Source organism: Pongo pygmaeus, chromosome 16, assembly GCF_028885625.2.
Source record: "Pongo pygmaeus isolate AG05252 chromosome 16, NHGRI_mPonPyg2-v2.0_pri, whole genome shotgun sequence".
Classification (NCBI taxonomy): Eukaryota; Metazoa; Chordata; class Mammalia; order Primates; family Hominidae; genus Pongo; species Pongo pygmaeus.
In genome coordinates, this window is record NC_072389.2 from 103,178,489 (window position 1) to 103,195,715 (window position 17,227).

Genomic DNA, 17,227 nt, shown 5'->3' on the forward strand with positions numbered 1-17,227 from the left:
ACGAAGAATCAATATCGTGAAAATGGCCATACTGCCCAAGGTAATTTATAGATTAAATGCCATCCCCATCAAGCTACCAATGACTTTCTTCACAGAATTGGAAAAAACTACTTTAAAGTTCATATGGCACCAAAAAAGAGCCTGCATCGCCAAGTCAATCCTAAGCCAAAAGAACAAAGCTGGAGGCATCATGCTACCTGACTTCAAACTATACTACAAGGCTACAGTAACCAAAACAGCATGGTACTGTTACCAAAATAGAGATATAGATCAATGGAACAGAAAAGAGCCCTCAGAAATAAAGCCGCATATCTACAACTATCTGATCTTTGACAAACCTGAGAAAAACAAGCAATGGGGAAAGGATTCCCTATTTAATAAATGGTGCTGGGAAAACTGGCAAGCCATATGGAGAAAGCTAAACTGGATCCCTTCCTTACACCTTATACAAAAAGTAATTCAAGATGGATTAAAGACTTAAATGTTAGACCTAAAACCATAAAAACCCTAGAAGAAAACCTAGGCATTACCATTCAGGACATAGGCATGGGCAAGGACTTCATGTCTAAAACACCAAAAGCAATGGCAACAAAAGCCAAAATTGACAAATGGGATCTAATTAAACTAAAGAGCTTCTGCACAGCAAAAAAAAAACTACCATCAGAGTGAACAGGCAACCTACAAAATGGGAGAAAATTTTCGCAACCTACTCATCTGACAAAGGGCTAATATCCAGAATCTACAATGAACTCCAACAAATTTACAAGAAAAAAACAAACAACCCCATCAGAAACTGGGCAAAGGACATGAACAGACACTTCTCAAAAGAAGACATTTATGCAGCCAAAAAACACATGAAAAAATGCTCACCATCACTGGCCATCAGAGAAATGCAAATCAAAACCACAATGAGATACCATCTCACACCAGTTAGAATGGCAATCATTAAAAAGTCAGGAAACAACAGGTGCTGGAGAGGATGTGGAGAAATAGGAACACTTTTACACTGTTGGTGGGACTGTAAACTAGTTCAACCATTGTGGAAGTCAGTGTGGGGATTCCTCAGGGGTCTAGAACTAGAAATACCATTTGACCCAGCCATCCCATTACTGGGTATATACCCAAAGGACTATACATCATGCTGCTATAAAGACACATGCACACATATGTTTATTGCGGCACTATTCACAATAGCAAAGACTTGGAACCAACCCAAATGTCCAACAATGATAGACTGGATTAAGAAAATGTGGCACATATACACCATGGAATACTATGCAGCCACAAAAAATGATGAGTTCATGTCCTTTGTAGGGACATGGATGAAATTGGAAATTATCATTCTCACTAAACTATCGCAAGGACAAAAAACCAAACACCGCATGTTCTCACTCATAGGTGGGAATTGAACAATGAGAACACATGGACACAGGAAGGGGAACATCACACTCTGGGGACGGTTGTGGGGTGGGGGGAGGGGGGAGGGATAGCATTAGGAGATATACCTAATGCTAAATGACGAGTTAATGGGTGCAGCACACCAGCATGGCACATGTATACATATGTAACTAACCTACACATTGTGCACATGTACCCTAAAACTTAAAGTATAATAATAATAAAATAAAAAAATTTTTAAAAAGGCACAGTATTTGCATATAACCTACACACATGCCCTTGTCTACTTCAAATCACCTCTATTAAACAGTTTACTCATAATACATAATACAATGTAAATACTATGGAAAAAAAAAAAAAGTGAAACACAGCTGGGACCCAAACCATGTTCCACTCACCGTCCCACCTCCAGGTACCTTCAGGCTCTTGCATTATCATTGTTGCTATTTACGATTATCTGCTTGGATTATCATTGGGAAATGTGGCCATATTCAAAAGAGAATAGATGTGAATCCAATTTCTAGGGATGTGGCTAATCATTAAAATCAATCATATTTTTCAAAGACCAAAACAATGGATTTTATTCCTGATCTTCAGTTTCTTTAGGCATACTAATTCATTGGATACTTTCTAAGCTCCTTGCAGTCTCACTTTTACTCATTTGACTTTCTAAATAAATAACATATGAGTCAAGCTTTCTTTAATCTTATGGGAAAAAATGGGAAGATTGTAATGCTGGATATTTAACTAGTGGTTCAATCACTTTCCTTTTTGTCAGCAAAAGCGATATGGGATTTGAGAAGCATCCCGATGTATCTGTATCCATAAACACCTTTCTCATTTGCTGTGTGGTGTTATTCACTCCTTTGGATGGAGTTGTTCACAAGTGTGGTGTAGAAAGTATTACATAATAGGATAACAGGTCAGATGGCAATGTCTTGGCAACTGTATGTTACTAAAGGGCCACAGGAAACAGCAAAAAAAAAAAAAGTGTTATCAGCTGGGCATGGTGGCTCACGCCTGTAATGCCAGCACTTTGGGAGGCCGAGGTGGGTGGATCACGAGGCCACAGGATCATGACCTCCTGTTAGCCAGGAGATCAAAACCATCCTGGCTAACACAGTGAAACCCCGTCTCTACTAAAAGTACACAAAATGAGCTGGGCGTGGTGCCGGGCGCCTGTAGTCCCAGCTACTCGGGAGGCTGAGGCAGGAGAATGGTGTGAACCCGGGAGGCGGAGCTTGCAGTGAGCCCAGATGGTGTCACTGCACTACAGCCTGGGTGACAGAGCGAGACAAAGAAAAGAAAAAAAAAAGAAAAAAGTTGTTATGTTAGAGAACGTGTGGGAAACCACAAAGTTAAGCATACTCTGCATAGTGCCCTCAATGAGATTCCTATAGTGCCCCCGATGGGATTCCTATGCTAATAGATTTTCAAAAAATCTATACCATTTGCAGGTTGAGAGTCATAACATAGGAGAAAGAACGCATACAGGACAGGTGGCCTTTGTCCACTTTATAATTTTTCATAAGCCAGATAGGTCCACTGCATTGAAAAAAATTATTTTGCTTTCTGAAGTTCACAATGCTGTTTGTAAATGATACATTAAATCTTTCAGGAGATTTTTATTTCATTTATATAATCCAAATGTTCTTAGGGCTTATGAATAATGAGCTAAATCATTTTTTGTTTAAATAATGATTTTACATGTCTATTATTTTAACACAAGCAATAAACATAACAAAGAAAGAAAAATAATTTTGAAAAACATGACTACACAGAAATAGCCACTGCCAACATTAGGGAAATGTTACTTTACACATTTTAATCCATGTATATACATATACATATAAATACAATGACAAAGATAAATGTGATTGTAAAACAACAGATAAGGAGAGAAACAAGGAGACTAATGGATGGAACAATGGATAAATGTGTGTGGATGAATGGATGGATAAAAATAATAAGATAAAATGCGTCTGTGCAATTTTAAGTTGGAGAGCATTTAATATTATTTGAATTTTATAGGATAAATTAAAATTGCGATAAAACTAATAGAATCACTAATTTTAGGGAAATATTTTATCCCCATGTGAACTATTTGTCCCTAAGAGATATTAAAGATTATAGAAACAGATAACCATAAAAATTGAATGCATAGGAATCATTCTGTTTTTCTGAAAAAATGGTTCTCAATTGTAGTCAATCTCTATTGACCCCAAACCATAAAAATTTATAAAATTAACATATTTTCTTCCACATCTAGTTCCCTTGACTCAGCATCTCTTTTTCTGTTTCAAGGTTGATGATTTTTTAAATTATGTCCTACAACTCTATTCTGTTTGTTTCAATAATTGCCACAAATGATATCACTAGTTATTATTATGGCGAGGCTACTTCTGAGTTTGTGATATTTATTTACATCTCTGTTGGCTCTTGACTGACTAAATGCCTGTGTTGGTATCATTATTTTTTCTTTCTTTAATGATCTAAGTACTTATCTACTTGTATCAGTTTTCTGGACGGAAGGTTCCTTCATTCATACATTCTGGCATGTGTGAGAATGTGTGGTGCCTTTCAGCTAGCAAGATAACCTGTGTATAAAATATGCCTGTGTTACCTTGTTCCTCAGTGCACTGCAAACACCACCATGCTCTCTTCTGACATTTAATGCTGCACTCATCTTTTTAGTAGGGTTCCTTCATTCCTCTTTTGAATGATTAAGCTCCATGAAGTTTTGTTTGAGTTTGCATTGGGGCAGTAAGGTCTCAGAAGATTTTGTAGGTCTTTTAGTCTATAAATTCTTCTCCGAATTAGCCTATTTATCTGTTGCCTTCATATGTGAAGAACAACTATTATATTCTTGAGTTACATTTCATCTCCCTCAGTAACTATTGGTTATTATCTCATTACCTTCTGCCATTGAAAGTTGTCATGGTGAAGACCAGCCCAATTTTGTTTTCCCCATTATAAATGATTTGCTTTTCTTCATGAATACCCAGAGACTTTAAAAGCCAACTTTAAAAAGACCCCTTTTGCTCTGTGTCAGATTTTCCTGGAATATGGTGTATTCATTCCATTCGAACATTATTTCTTCCTTTAATTCAAGAAAATGTATCTACCCTGCTTTATGGTATCTACTATAGGAACAGCAAATATCAATGTCAGGACATATTTGTCTATTTCCAGCTTTTCATTAGTTTTTAAGTCATTTCCCTTTTTTTCTGAATTTATATTTATGCTCAAGGCTTTTGTCCATTTCCATGATTTGATTTTTTAGCCCTATCTCTTTTGTTTCCAGTTCTTTCTAATTTATTTAGTAGTCATATGAAGATGAGGTTGCTTTGTTGTATATTGCTTTGTAAATATCCAATTATTTACTGAGCTGTATATTTATGTTCATCAATTTATGTTGATTTATCAACTTGTCTTTGAAATGTTTCCTTAAGTTATACTCTAACTAGTAATTTTCATGGTAGAAAGCACTATTTCCATTTTTCCTCAAGTTATGTATTATCCCAAACTAGATTTTATGGTTGTTTCTTTTCTGTGCATGCGTGTGTGTGTGTGTGTGTGTGTGTGTGTGTGTGGCTTGCTGACACAAACACCATGCCATTTTTCTCTTTCTTATTTGTAACTTAATATATTTAATGTAGATAGCTCTATTTAGCCTTTCTGTATATTCTGTAATGCAATTAGTAAAATGTCTTTTTCACTATTGATCTTATCTGAGTGTGGTTTTCTGTTTTGGCAATCCTAAACTCCCCACTGTCTTATATGACAAGAATGGGCAAACTTTTTCCATAAAAAGATACATAGTAATATGTGAACTTTGTGCCACTGTGGTCTCTATTGCAACTACTCAACTATGCTGTTTTAGCATAAAAGTAACCATAGACGATACATAAACAAGTGGGCATAGCTGTGTTCCAACAAAACTTTATTCACAAGATCAGTAGTCAGCCCACAGCCCAAAGTTTGGCGGCCCCTGGTATCCAAGAGATGGTTTAATGTCTTTCTATCAGGGTACTCTCCAACCTGTTGCGCCTCTTACATATTTAATGGAAGGAATGCCTGAAGAATTCAGTTCGATGCCCTAATTCACCACAGATTCCAGGAACACAGTGAATTCCTTCAGCTTCCATCAACATTTCTTGATAGCAGGTGAGTCTTCCATCATAGCTGGAATCATTCCTTGCTTTTCTCTAGATTCAATTGAACATCCTTAATTTGATGGTCCCAAGATTGTGGGATATGAATAAGAGCTCTCAGAAGTTTGGTGACTCATTAATCTCTGGTGCCACATCTTAGGAAGGGAGACGCAATTAAGAACTTCACTAATTTTTTTTAATTTCTCTTGGTTGTATCTTTTAGAAGCATATGACAGGAGGGATAAATCTTGCTTTTTACTTAGTTTTTGCTGTCCAACTTTTTGCTTATTTGTTTTATTATTTTTGTGGTATTCAGACAGAGAGATTTAGGGAATTGATTTTTCTCTGCAATGTTTACTTAGGACTTTCCATGTTTATTTGGCAACTCTCCTTCTCTTCAAATGTCTCCCAGCTGTTTCTGAGTCCCCTAGAGGACTGTCAAGCACAAGATCCCCAGAGCCCCTCTGCCTGGACTCTTACCATGCTAAGCTGTAGCAACTAGTGAGATTCCCAAGATGTTGCTCCACTGGCCAGAGCTCTCTACACTTTTCTGCTGTGGTCACTAATGTGGTATGAAGGTAGAGGTATGCAGTTATGATGGTGTAAGAGAACTCTGTTCTCTAAACTACTTTCTAGGGTATAACAAGGCCATCAAAAGATGGAAGATAAACTAAAACTATTCTACAGGAAATGCCAGAGCAATTCCAGCTGTCATATGAGGCAAAGGTAGTCATTCACCACCAGCAGGAGAGCTTCGAGAATCTCAGTGCCTCAGAAAACAGCCCTGAATTCCCCATTTGCAGAAACAGGAGTAAATATTTTCCTTAAACCTAACTATTCATGCATCAAGTCCCAATAGATTAACACTGAGTTTTCTCACAACCTTCAGGAATAAATCTATCTACCGAAAAATGGAATCTTGCCCTTTGTAGCCCCATAGTAAGGTTTCTAGGATATACACTGTCAAATAACACCAAGAGAAGGACTCCAATAAGAAGAGCAAATCACCATGTACCAGTTACCAACCCATTTTGTTTTCTGTCTATATTACTATAGCACCTTGCTCTGAAGCTCCAGCTACACCATTCCAACAATCGCACAACTCTGGAAATATACATGTTAATTAACTCTCAAAGAACAAGTACGAAATATGATTGAAAAGCATACTTTGAAACTGTACTTGCACCAGACATGATTTGCAGAAACCTAGATCTGTTAAAAGATGTGCCCAATTAACTTGACTGTACAAAAAACTTCACTTTCCTTCAAAGCACAAGTATTCCCATTTATTCTGACTTCAGATATTCTTTGGGCTATACTTGTTTTTCTCATACATAACAAAAAGGACAAGCACAACAGTTTTAATCCCGCCTCAAATTTACACAGTTTTTTCTGTCCCCTCTCCCCCAAGAATCAAAGTATATTCAAATATACTTTCATATAAGATCCAAAAAAGTAAAAAAAAAAAGTGCTTGTGTAGAGTTAAAAGGGTTTAATAGCTCCATGGAATAAGTCAGTGTTCAGTATATGCCAAGGCACATGCTTACATGTGGTTCTTTCTCAACATCCACGTTGAAATTGATGAATGCAAATACTATCAACAACTTCAACAACTTCTTTTTCAACAAGAGGCAGAACCTCCCTATGACTGTATTCTGCCGTATCTGGAAAGCAAAATAGGTATCCAGAGCTGTGGCATTGTCAGGTGTTGGAGCAAAATGACTTCATGTATGGTTTGACTGCATTTATGCAACTAAACTTACAAATGTTAAAATCACCTTCCACTAAAGGACAGGATTGATTGTATTGCACATTGTTCTTCTTCTTTTAATTTGTAACATCAATGTATGTTTTACTTTTTCCTCTCTAGCTATGAGAAGAAAGGATTTTAATAACATTTTTTCTTATTCACTAGCCATTTCTGACTAGAAACAGAGAGTTTGTTATTTGGAGTGTTTGTAGTTTAATTTGAATCTTATGTCTGCATTGTATTGAATAGGTGCATCCTTGAGTCATTGTCTTTTAAATTGGTTGTATAGGGTTCTAATCTCCATTATTAATGGCAAATAAAGAAAGACCTAGTGAAAGCCATTCCTGCTTACTAAGCAAGGAGACTACAGCTACATGTATGTGCCAGGACTAGATAAATCAGAATTATTTTTATCTTTCAAGCATCATATCAGGGCAACAAAGTCCTACATGAAAGGCTTTCCCTCACTCTCTCCACCAAGACTGTCAGAAAAATGGAGCTGAAATAGCTAATGCTGCTATTAAGAGGGTTGCAGCATCAAGAGGTGAGCAGAGGGAACTTCAAAAGCTGGAGCAGCTGTGGGCCTAGAAGCATTTGCTAGAAAACCCGGGCTCCAAGTCTCATTTTCTCTCCTTTGAAGAGTTATAATTAGGGGGAAAAATCAAGCATTTTTGATAAGACCTCTACCAAAGAAAATTATGGGAGGCAAAGATGAAAAGGAACATGTCCTGCTTGTCCTGTTATTTAAAATCCCCAAACAGTAAGAATATCATTGTAATCACTGATGCTGGAAAGGTTCATCACAGATGATTCCTGGGGGTAATTGACCGAACTTGGAGGCTGACATGGACCAAGTGTATGCTCTTCCCAAAGGAAAATGGACCGGGTACTTATGGGAGATTACATTCCAAATTTAAAGAAACAAAGTTCAAAAGTAGCTGAAGATAAACTTGGTGTCAAATAATCTAAACAATTACAGTTTTTGTACTAGGAGATTAATACAGTAATACCAGAGTTTGTGAAATCTTTAATCTCTGAAGTCTAACACTTAGTGTTAGTTATGTGTGCTCTCCTTTTTCCTAAAATCATTTTGCCACCCCAAATGTCACTTGGTAGATTACTCTAGAAATAAGTCAGTTTAATGCCCCAAATCCCCCAGAAAACAAGAAAATGAAAAGATAAGTATTGAATAAATAAAAGCAAATATGCAATCAACAATTACCACATGCCCCTGTGGAGATAACCATTACTATATTGAACCTGGTCCTGCACAAAATTCAAAAAGTACAATATACTTTCAAATAATTACACACGTCATTTTTAAAGAAGCTCTTGATTGAAAACCATTTTTGTATGTATGATACTTAATCCTTATCTTCTGTTGCAGCCAATAATATCTTTGAAGGGGAACTTGTAGAGACATAAATTGATTTGATTTGATCAGATATCTGTCCAAAAAAATCGTAAATACAAAATAAGCTTTAAAAGTGCTATTAAATTAGGGTATTTTTCCCAATAAATACACAGAAAATTACAAATAATTAAAACTCAAATTTTCTGATTTATTTCATTTTTTTCGAGTTTGACAAGGAGTATTTGAGAAATACTGCAGCCTTACTGAAAATAGCCTGAAGTTGAAAACTGTATCAAGATAAAAACAAAGTGTTTTAGGTTAAATATATGTTTTCAAAATACTCTTGTTTTGAAAAATGCCCAATCCTGTTAGACTACGGTGCCTTGCTAGATAAATGTGTATTAATTGTTTCACTGTCAAATATGCTCTTTTGAAGAGTTGACTATATGAGCTAGAAAACAGAGCTTTGAGAAATCTTCCTTCTCCACAGGCCTGTAAGTTCTCTCATCACCAGCTTTTCTCATCATCCCCAGTGGCCTTGTAGGCCACGCCCCCTTGGGATCCTTCAGGTAAGGAAAGCAGCAGGCTAAGGAGCCATGCTCACAGAAAAACGTGACCTTATTTTTGCTAATTGGAAAGATATTATAGCACTTCCAACTCTAACACTAAGCCAAATTTAGACCTCCTTTTGCCACATGACCTTAAATTAGCATCCTGGATATAATAACTTCTTCTTCTGTTAGAAAAATATTTTAGTAGCTCATAGAAAATAATAATTTGAATTAAAGAAGTAGCAACAGAGAAGGAGAAAAATGGAAAGATACAGTATGTGTATTTTGGGAATGGAAATCAACAGTACTTTTTGGATTGAAAGTCAAGAAGATGAGAAAGGGAGGAATTAAGAATGATTAGACTTCTGGCGTGAATGAATGCTTGGATGGTGGTGCTTATGGCACATATAGTGAAGATGAGGGGACAGGAGTGATTGAGTGGTGGGATGCATGATGAGAGTTCTGTTTGTATACATATTAATGATGAGGTTTCTGAGACATTCAAATGATATGGCACGTGTGTGGATACACATTCAAGTGTGTAGCCCAAAGGGAAAACAGAAACTTCATAAGTGGTCAAGAAAAGCTACTTTCAACATGGAAAAGGGAAAGGATAGACCATGTTCTCCTTTTGATGAGGCTTTTAAGGACAGGGGGAGAGACTGTCTAATCATCCAGAGTGACAGACAAAGGACGCAGCTGCTCAGCATTTGAGAAGATCGTAGGAAGAAGTTAGACCAAGTGGAACACATCCTGTACTGTGTCACAGGAAAGAAGATGGATACATATGTAGGGAGGACTGATTGTAGGATTGAATGATGGTGATGACAGTTTCTTTTTACTCAGTGCATGGTACAAAGTGGGTAGGGATATGAAGATTTGGGAATAGAGAATAAGCTATGAAATAGTCATACCAAAGTGGAAAAATAAGCTTACTGGGAAATCACAGAATTGCCATGCAATGTTGACCGACTTTTGAACTTGAATTTGAAGTAAAGCCAATTTGACTAGGGATGGCACAGACGTAGTGAACAGGTGAGTTTACCTGTGACACAAACATTTTAATAAATGTGTTCATGAGCAAATAGGCAATTATGAAGTCCTGTCTTCTGAATTTATTTATGTCATCATTTGCAGTGTTCCATATTTCCTATAATGTGTGTGCTTGCATTCATCTACTGTGACTGTTTCATTAAAGTAATTATTAGCTGATTAACTTATGAATTTATGAAGCTCATATAACATAATCGGTGTTAGGGTTACAAGAAAATATATGGTTCTCAGTAAATATATGTTGATATGCTGTGCACAGAACTTTTAAAAATTTTAATCATTTTGGTTCATCTGGGAAAGGTCACTTAAACCTTTAGGAATCAAATTTTGACTTTTTAAAAACATAATAACTAATAAGGATTCTATACGTACATACAAAGTCAAATGCCTGCTACATTAACTCTGTTTAAATACTAATGTTCTGCTACTTGATTGATACCTTATTTTACATGTTATGTCAGTTATATTATCAATCTGAATTTTATAGCATATTTATGCTCCTACAAATTTTAAACAAATATTTGAGATCAGAACTTTTCCCCCTTTTCTTTTAAGAAGTAACTAATATCTGCTCCCATTTCTAAATCAGACATTGGATGATTCTCTTCCATCATGCAGACTGCATGGAAAAGCCTTGAATTAGTGGTAAGAATTCTTTGCTATAGAATTCTAAACCCATAAAATAAATCAATAAAGTTAGGATGTAAAGTCTTTTGTTTAATCAAAGTTAAAGGTAGCAATATCACACTGAATAACCTTGCTCTTCAGAAAAGTATGTCTCTCACATTCTGATAATAAATGAAGATCAAGAAAAACAAATTTGATTTCTGCAAACCAAAGCCAGAAATGCACTATGAGGATGAGGAAAAGGGTTATTTCTGACTTGATTTGGGAGTTTTAGAAATCTCAAGCCAACTAACTTGCAGGAAACCCCACACTTTCTGATGAGCACCTTTGGTCTACTAAGCGACATCTTATCAGGAATTTTGGACTGCTTTCTCCCCCTGCCAAGTTTAGCTTTCCATGTTTTTTTTTTTTTTTTTTTTTTTTTAATCCTTGGAGTGATTTGTTACACTGACACATAAGGAAGTCACCTTCTTTCTCCAGGTTGCCTCCTCACGTCTTCCCAATCAGGATCTCCTTCCACACTTAGTACTCAGTGGAAGGTCCAGGTGGCTGAGGGTGGCAGTAGCTAGAGAGTAGTGATAGGGACAGGAGGCAGGGAAATTCTGGGCAGAAGACGGCAGGTCCCCGGCAAAGGCTCCACCCTCAAACCTCGAACCGCAGCCTGAACTGAGAACATTTAGCATTGCCTGTTTTACCGCTAGAATGCTGCCTTTTCCAAAACCACAGATGGCCCTACTTGCCCCCAATTCTGTGCATACAAAAACTCCAGGCTTCGCCTGCAGAGAAGAGGAGAAGCAGCGGGACCTCAGAGACTGTGGATGGACCTTGGAGAGAAGCAGCTTTACTCCAGAGGGACAGCTGGACAGCGTTGCTTCATAGAGGTGTCTGGCCGTTCCCAGCCAGACTCTGGGGGAAGATTATCTTCCCACTCTATCCCATTTCCAGCTCCCCTTTCATCAGCAATAAAATCCTCCATGTTCACCACACTTCAATTCATTCGTGCAACCTGATTTTTCTTGGACGCTGAACAAGAGCTCAGGTGCCACGCGTGCAGATACTAAAGGCTGTCACACTGATTCTCTGCCCTGCTGGTGGAGAGCAACTGCCTCATGCGAAAAGGCAGAGGGCCCACTGAGGTGTTTTACACTTAAGCTGTCCATGGATGGCAAAGCTAAAAGAGGACTGTCACACACGCCCTCTGGGGCTTCCGGGGTCGCAGGTATTCCCGCTAGCTGCACAGAGTTTTGCTCCTGCCAGTGCCCAAAAGCACTTGCCCTGGCTCCTGCACCCACTCACCCGTGCTCCCCACTCCTGCGAGGGGATGAACGCAATGGGACAGAGTGAGTGGAGTCTTCTGCCAGCACCGAAGTGGCTGGCTACTTCTAGCACCTGTGCACTCCAGTTCCCACCTGCCAAGGGGTCAGGGAAATTTTCCTGCTTCAGTAGGAATATGAACACCAAGCCTTGTCAAAAGGGTGCATGAGTTGTTTTACTTTAGAAATAGATGAAAAACATGTAGATTTCACTAACTATTTTTGACTACTTGCAGAAATTGAAAGTTAAAAATATGCTCAACATTTTAGAGGTTTTGCATTGCAATGAAGATACGTGAAGGTAGGTGCATACTGCTGGCCCTCATGGCTTTAAACAAAGTAGATACAAGATAAGCATACTTAAAAACAAACAAACAAACAAACCTGAAGGAAATTAACAATATTTGGCCTTGCAGAAGAGAGTGTGGGAAGCATTACCATGAGACTGTAATTTCGTAGCTTTTATCTGACCAGATAGACAGCTCTGCTGGTTGAAAATTTGGTGGTCATGAATCCAGAAACCAACCTTATCCTGCCTAGGTCTTTGCAGTAGAGCATTGCTCATATTTTGCAGATTATGTTGATATCACTGTTAAAATTCAGGTTAAGTCCCAAATCCTTTGACCAATAATAATAATGTATTCTAATTATTAAGCATGTATACGAAGTACCCTGAAAAGTGTTTCCCAGTCATTGCTATTACTTTTTGAAACTAATCTGAAATAGAGTTATCATCATCTGTCTATTAGAAATGAGACAAGTAACTTTCAAGGAGAATGAGTAACTAGCCTAATATCATACGGTTAGTGAGCTGCAACTTAAATCTGGATCTATGGTACCCCATTATCACTCTTCTCAGACCCCATAACCCCTTCTTCATAGGGAGATGAGGATGACATAAATTAGTTTATCTGAAGAGATTCTGCTAGGGAAAAGCAAGAAATGTGACTTTTAAGCTCTTTGTTCTTGCCGTCTAAACTCTTCTCAGAGCCCTGTAGAAAGTTAGTGGCTATTCCATGGGAAACCAAGAATATATTTGTGGCAGGCAATTTGTTGCCTATTCAGTAGCTAACTTCTTATGTTCTATGAGACCTTAAAATCCTGTTGGTCTAAGCATGGTAACCCCGTTTCTCTTTACCCATGATTGATTTAGGGATGGGCATGTGACAGAGTTCTGGCCAATAGGATTTCAGGAACAGAGAAGTTGCTTTGGGGAAGGATTTCGCTTCCTAATAAACGAAGGTGCTGGCAAAGATATTGACATATAGCTTCCTTGAACGTGGGAGAATGTGATGTTTGGAGCTGCATCAATCATCTTGTGGCCTTAAGGAGACAAGCCTGAGGATAAGAAGACATGGAGGAGGGCAGAGCAGAAGGCCAGGAGGAAGCCTGGATCCTGACCATATGGCTGAGGGACAGATCAGCTTCTAAGGCCAGACTTCTGGCTATGTTAGGGGTTGATTGAGTTATCACTCAAACCAGGATGCTTTTGAGAATGGAAGTGGGCACTATCAGAAATAGCACAGATACAAACCTGGCACAGTGGGACACATGATCATCCCTATGTGAGGTCTTGGAGTGTTATTATTGCTGTCACAAATATTCTACTACTTGCAACCCAAATCAGTCCTAGCTTATATATATAATATACTTACATAAATTACATATTTTAATTATCTATTTATAGCATACATATGGCTAAAATATGTATAATAAATATGCAATAAAATATATATAATAAAAATAAAATATATGCATTTATACATGTATGTGTATGTGTGTGTATATGTGTGTGTGTGTGTGTGTATATATATATATATATATATATATATATATATGCCAGAAAGCAAACAGATAAGACTTTCTGTTTGCTTTCCTAACTCATTTTCCCTTCTCTCTCTCTCCCATTTACCATTGCTTGTCATCTCACATACACACACGAAACTATGCTGTTTCTTCTCTTTGCCTTTGAAAATAATTTGAGTTAGTCAAACTTTGAGTTGGTTCTTCTGCCTGCTGCATTTTTCTCATTATCTTCACTCATAATTCTGAAGTCATTTCTCTCCCCAGAAGACATTACTGATGTATCCCTTCCTTAAGAATTCTTCCAGTCATGGTACAGTCCTTCTCACGTTGCTGCATTTATTTTCCCTCTTCTTACATCATATTTTGTAGTTATCCGTTTTTCTGACTCTCTTTACCACCAGTCTATAAACTCACTGAGGACAGAGAGCAGGGAGCTTGTATTCCCCAAATCTTAGCACAGTATTGTCTTACATCATGCACTCACTAATTATATTCCTAATTAAATAATTAATGATTAAATGACCAGAACGTAATTATAAAGGAGTGGTTATACAAATTGTTCTTTCTTATGTTCAAGAATGAAACGTAAACATTGAGGGGAAACAAGATAACACACAAAATTTATATGAAAAACAAAGCTACACATATCTTCAAAGGAGTGGTACAAATCATAAATATCATGGGAACTGAGAAAAAAGAAATACCTTCAGACAGTGGTTGATTACAAAGTTTTAAAACAATTAAGTAAATATGGGCAGGAGGATCTCACAAACAAGAGGCATGGTTTTTGTGAATTTTTGTGAGTGGTAGTGTGGAAGCAGGTCACTCGGGACACAGAAAACCAGGAGAGAGCCAGGTTTGCTTGACAGGTGAGTGAGGTAAGTATATAAACTTTAAGAAATAAACAGAATTTTAAAATTTATTCATCAGAAAGTTACTGAGTATCTCAAATATGCCAGACAGTTTTGTAGGAATGGTGGTACAGCAATGAATAAAGAGAGAGAGAGAGGGAAACAGAACCCCTATTCTCTATATTGTAGTGGGTCAGTAAATATAATAACTAAATAACATGGTCTGAAAAAAGTGAAAAGTGCTACAGAGAACAGCAGGATAGGGGAGATGAGGAGAGCTTTTAGGTAGGGACATAGCATGACATTTTAAGTAGGACAGAAAGCAACATTGGAGCACAGATTTGAAAAGGTGGAGGACAGAGTCACATATAGAGTACGTTAGGCTGCGGAAATAGAATGTGCAAAGGCCCTGAGGTAGGAGCACAGCTGCCACGTTTCCATTATAACAAGAAGGTCAGAGCAGTTCAGTGGATGGATGTAGAGAGAATGGTAGGAGATGAAGGCAGAAAAGTAATGAGAGGAAGACCGAGGCTTTGTGGGCCATTTTAAGGACTTAAACTTTCATCTTGAAATCATGTTAATAAGGGACAATAAGAAGAAGAAAGGAAAATTAGCACTGAGTACCTGCTATGTGTCTACGCTCTACTAGGGTCTTTAAGTCATAAAGATGTTAGAATACAGAAACTATGTACAAAAGAACCACACAATAGAGTTGAAAAGATAAGTATACTCATGTAAGGAAATTGGAACTACAGATTTTCTACTTATATGTTACCAGCAAACCTCTCATCTTTTTATTCAAGTGGCATTTATGCATGACTTTCAAATACAATATTAATATAAGAGGAGACGTCTTGATAAATGTGATGACCCGAGACCCAGGTATGACCAAAGCGCCTATTTACCTCTTCAGTGGAAGAGGAACATTATCTATAAAGTGAATAATAATAATAAACATTGACTTCCAGAATGACAGTAGATAATGAAGTGCCAATTATGTGCTATGATCAGTGTAAAACACTTAGAGAAGCAAAAGAAGGAGTAAAGTAGGGTCAGGGAGAAGGCGTTCAAAAGGTGAATTTTTCCAGGGATCCGTTGAAGGATGACCCTACCGTGGACAGAATATCAGATAGGAGATACTCATGAGCAATAGCTAAATGGGGTGTGTAATCTGCAAGGGTCTTTGCTGAATGAGAAGGGGCTGGGCAAAATAGAGAAGTGGTTGGCAGAGCCATACCAACAGGGAGAGTGCATTGAATTTTATATTGAAGTTAGAGCTAGAAGGACAGAAAGTGAAATGGCTCACTTTGGCAGTTAGTATTAATTTTGTTTCAAGTAACAAAAACCAACCTGGCTTAGTCAACAAATAGATTTGCTTTAATTATGTTACTAAAGAGTTCTAAGGAACATGTTCCAGGAATGGCTATTGTCAAGTCATCAAGAAAGCTAAGACTCCATCTCGGTCACTAGATTCTGCCTTCTTTCATGCTGGCTTCATTCTTGGTCCAGGGATCCTCCCATTGGGCAAAACCAAGAGCATCAATCTGATATCTTATCAATCAGTAAGGTTATGGAAAGGGAGCCCCTTTTTCCCCCTTGCCAATTGTTTACTCAGAAATCTAATGATTAACTTTAATTGGACCAATGATAAAGTGTCTCTAGCCCTAATCACCATGTGGCCAGGCCAGCGTCAAACCCCAAAAGCCAGGTCAGCTGAGTAGCAAGACCAGCAAGACCAGAACCTGTCCCTCACCTCCAGGTCTGAAATTGGACTGAGAAGGAGCAAACTATGAAGTGCTCTTACCCAACATTGCCCATCAAATAAATGACTTTTCTGAATTTTCAAATGGCTATTACACACCATTCCAAACAAATTACTTTATGAACATTTTAACTTTCATAGTAACTCATTCTGCACATTCTTCCTGTATAGTTTTTTTTTTTTAAATAAAATTATAACAGCATAGGACTAAATTTTCTTTTCAAGTACAGTAATAAATGTTAAATACATGGCCTTGGTAGCTATAGAAACATACCATCAAGGGGCAGAAGAAAGAGTAATGTTTCATCTGAATTATTTAAAAGGTGGATTTTATCAAGTTTCATGCTGCCATGTTTTTAATTATATCTTTATGAACTCAACCTATCTTTTGCAAGCTCATCAGTAAAGTTCTACTAAGCTCCCCTGGCTCACCAAGTTCAAAGCTACACTCCAGGTCGATTTTGTTTAAAGTCTACTGACAGCATACAGTGGGGAAACATTAAGTACCACTTAAATCTGTTATTGAATAACTCATCAGGAATATACTGGAAGAATCCTGTAACTCTGACCTCATTGGGATCCATTACAAACTCCCCTTTGGCAGCACC

At 37.6% G+C, this 17,227-nt stretch overlaps 1 long non-coding RNA gene across 1 annotated transcript in view; it reads right to left on the reverse strand.

Moving 5' to 3' along the window:
• Window positions 1-17,227, reverse strand: part of LOC129014494 (uncharacterized) — a 120,970-nt gene that overhangs the window by 37,019 nt on the left and 66,724 nt on the right. The window lies entirely within an intron of this gene.